Below are 4430 nucleotides of genomic sequence, written 5' to 3'. Positions count from 1 at the left end.
AAAGACCCTCAATGCAGCCAATAAATCCCAGTTACAAAAATGACAATAAATCAAAATATCCTACAAATACCCGGGAGCAAGTTGCATTGGAATCAGTGGGGCTTACATCTGATTAGACAATCCTAGGGTTGTGCAGTAAAGGTTCTTAGCTGTGATATAAACAGTTAAAAGATATTAAGAGTTCACTAGAGAAAACCAGAGTTAGCGAGAGAATGGTTCACAAGAGAGCTAGACAGTGTGGTGGTTCAGGAGTTGAACTTAGAGCTCAATCCTCTGCGGGCCAAGCGCAGGTGCTGAGCTCTAGCACTGGCACTAGGTGTCACAAACCTGCTGTGAGACATGACTGTGACACCCAGAGAGGAGAGGTTACAGGTGCTGGGCCAGCACCAGTCAGTGCCGGGCTTCAGTGCTGTGCTGGGACTCCGTGGTGCCAGTGGCACTAAGTTCACCCACTGAATGGTGGAGCAGGTTTGCAGGGCAGGAGGAGTTGTTCTGGGGAGGGGAAAAGGTGGGGTGAGGGTGGTGTGGGGGAGAGACCAGCCTGGGAAGGGGGTGGGACCTAAACCGCCATATCCTATTGTAGGGGCCTTCCCCTGGAGGGGCCTGGAACAGGCTTGTTCCTCCCCAGGGAGGCCTCAGATTGGCTGGGTTAGAGGGGGTTCCAGCACCCTTGTCCTCCTCCCTAGCAGAGCTGCCAAACCTGGCCTAGGAGCAGGAGCTGTTGACCTCACAGCTCCCTGCTTCACACTGACTGCCTCTTATCCCTGGCCTCCCTGTTTTATGGAGCAAGCCTGCCCCCTTTGGCCCCTCCCCTTCCTCCAGGTGGGGCAGAAAAGGCCTTTCCTGTTCCTGGCTTGTTTCCTTCTGTGTTCCTTGTTTGCCCTGCCAGCCCCCTCTGGCTGGTTGAGGTGAGCCAACCCGCTTTGCCCCCTTTGGGGGCAGTGAAGCCTCCCCACCCTGGGCAGGGGGTGCCTGCTCCCAGGTGAGTCGGGGGTCAGGGCATCTGGGAGGAGCCCCGACACCTATCCTCTGTCTCAAGCTGCAAGTCTGATACAGAGGTTCTCAAGTCTGCTCTGACAAACTAGCTGACGCAGACTTGAGAAACCCCATTGCGGGGTCTGGGGCTTTCCTCAGAGGAGACCTCTGGTGGCCTAGGTGGTACCGCTGGATACTGCAGTAGCCATTTTTTTGTGCCACCACCCCCAACGGTGCTACCGAGTATAGGATTGAACTCTTAGATGTGGAAGATCCAGGTTCAAATTCCCACTCAGCCATGAAGCTTCCTGGGTGAACTTGGACCAATTCCTATCTTTCAGTCTCATCTACCTCACAGGGTTGTTGTGAGGACAAAAGGAGGGGGAGAACTATGTATAACACCCTGAGCTCCAATGAGGAAAGGCAGTATAAAAATTTGAAAAAAAATAAATATATAAATGTCAAGTTGACTTTGACATTGTAGTAAATGGGATGTCTTTGTACAGAAGGAATCTCCTTATGTACTTGTGAACAGGTGGACTACAGTTGTTTAATTAATATGCAACAAAGGGTATAAAAACTTATTTCTCCTTTTTTCTATGCGTACTTTCCTCTATTTCTGACTTGGGATCAGGGATGATGGAGACTACCCAGGGCTGTTCTTATAAAAAAGAAAGAAAGAAATCTTTGGACAAAAGAATCTGCTTTGGTCTTCTGTGCAAGTCCTCTAGATCAGAACCCAGGTCAGAGAAGTTTCACATTTCTCTTTCATGGCATTCAGAGATAGCCTAATCCTAGAACAAGGAGGTTGCGTTTACCCATCATGCCTCATAACCTGTGATGGACTTTTCCTCTAACTGTTTTTTGAAGGCATCTAGGCCAGGTGCCATCTTGCAATTGTACAGCCTGTTTAACCAGATAATGATCAGTAAAGTTAGAAATAAAATACTACAGAAATCTTTATGAGCATAAGAAGAACCCTGCTGGATCAGGCCAAATGATATAGTCCAGCTTCCTGTGACCCACCAGATGCCTCAGGAAGCACACAAGATAACAAGAGACCTTCATCCTGTTGCCATTCCCTTGCACCTGACATTCTGAGGTAGCCTATCTCAAAATCTGGAGGTTGCACAAACCCATCACAGCTTCTAACCTGTGATGGACTTTTCTCTCCATTATAAAGGCATCTCAGCCAGATGTCTTCACCACATCCTGTGGCAAGGAGTTCCACAGGCTAATTACATGCCCTCTCTGTACTACTTTTCTGAACTTTCTGTACTAAAGGCAAACCTGTCTAACAGTGGTTTTCAAGCTGCAACCATCAGTCTGTTCTTGCTTGGTCTCTAAGCTGCAGCGGAAGTACTAACAGCCTTCAACCACTAAATTTTCCTATTAACACAAGCATGCACTTGCGTTCTACCAATTGTATGTCTTTAGGACGTCTTCCTATGCAGGCTTTCTAAACATCTCCAGAAATATATCCTGTCACTGCTTCTCATAAAACCATCTATCCGAAGGGACTGACATTCGTTATGGAAAAGACTAGCGGCCGCAGTGGCGTTTTGATGCAATTCAGTCTAAATTTCCAACATCCCTATTTAACATAATCAAGTGGTATGAAATCTTTTTTTAAAAAATGGCAAGTATACAGTACTGGCTCAATAGGCACTTAGCAACGGTCCTTTTAAAATATGCACAAAAGCTTCCAGCAGGGAGTGTTTTAAGGACTATCCTTTGAGAGCACAAACTCAGACGTGTACAATCAGTAGACATCAAGGTGGTATCTCCAGCTCTCCTTGAGATGTTATTTAGCTAATGCACGAATGTTACAGCTAAGCTCTTAGCTTGGAAAATTGAACAAGCTGTTGTGTGCAGGCTTGCTTGCCTTTCTTCTCTTTTTTTTTCCCCTTCCCATTTTGGGATAATATCTTCATCTCCCAGTACTGCATGAAATAAGATTTAGCATACAATTGTTACTAAACAGGAAGATTTCTGCATGTTCAACATGCTGCCAAAGTCAAGTGCTCCTGCTTCAGTACTGTATTTACATAATGGCATAGCACAGCTGAGTGGCTGCACACCTCGACTCTTTCCTGGCTGGATAATTTCCAGTACAGCACTGCTGCCGTTACTGAAGAATGCAGGCAGGAATGGGAGTCCCACATTATCGGCAAGGGTTCCATTTCAAGACCCCCCCCCCCACAGATAAGGATATCAGTAGATAATGAAAGCCATAGTTTTTGGGGTCCTGTCATCATCTAGAGCTGTGTTCTCAAACTTTTAGCACCGGGACCCACTTTTTAGAATGAGAATCTATCAGGACCCACTGGAAGTGATGTCATGGTCGGAAGTGACATCATCAAGCAGGAAACTTTGTAGCAGTCCTAGGCTGCAATCTTACCCACACTTACTCAGGAGTAAGCCCCATTGACTACCTTTGTTAATCATATACATAGTAGTCTGTTCAAAGTACAGATCTGTAAAATTTCCCCAGGTGCAGTCACATACCATGGTAGCATCAAGATTAATATATTAAAAATAAAATATTGAAATGAATGGGAACCCAACTGAAATTGGCTCATGACCTACCTAGTGGGTCCCGACCCACCGTTTGAGAAACACTGATCTAGAGGCAAGTGGAGCACAGCTCCGGGTACCACTGGAGGGTCCATGTGGGTTTGACACTGCGGGTTCACGGACCCACAAATAATGAATTCTACAGGTCCTGAATCCACTGATACAGTGGGCCCACGGTGTAGTGATTCAGCATGCAGCAGGCAACCCAAATCCCCAGTAAGTCTTAGAGCACTAGTTCTCAAACTTTTTAGAGGCCCTAAATGCTGCTGCCTGATTTATAAATGCCAAGGGGTGTTGCTAAAATGGTGATTGGGTGGCAGCCCTTCCCGACCCCCATTGTAGCTTATTTCACCCTTGAGCACATAGCCTAATCTTCAAAAATTGGGTCATGACTGGTGGGTCCCGGATGACTCACAGTTTGAGAACTGCTACCTTAGAGATTTTTGTTCTGGCGAACAGTTCAACAGTGTCCATCTCAGATTTTACAAGCTCACTGGTGGTTTTCCAACCCAAATTGCCATATCATCAAATAAAGATTAAGCTTTATGAAGCACAAGAATCCAGAAAGCATCTATGGGCATGTTATATTTTTTGAGCAGAGGACAGAAAGAGCAGGAAGAGAGCTTCCTTGGAAGGGGGCAGCCACGTACAAACAAACTTACATGTCTCCATTGCAAACTCATGGTTTGAGTCCTTTTGGTGGACATTCACCATCCGGAATGAACCTTTTTGCAAGGGGAGGGACTGGGGGTGGTCACAACAAGTAACAAGTCACAACAAGTAACCTCAAGAACCGGTTGGGAAAGCAGGGCCAGAGTTGCACCGGCATCCGGTGGCATGTCCATTGGCAGGCAGTCAACTACGCTGGTGCAAGTGTC

This window comes from Tiliqua scincoides, chromosome 7, assembly GCF_035046505.1.
Source record: "Tiliqua scincoides isolate rTilSci1 chromosome 7, rTilSci1.hap2, whole genome shotgun sequence".
NCBI classification, from domain to species: domain Eukaryota; kingdom Metazoa; phylum Chordata; class Lepidosauria; order Squamata; family Scincidae; genus Tiliqua; species Tiliqua scincoides.
Note: the sequence above shows the minus strand (reverse complement) of the source record.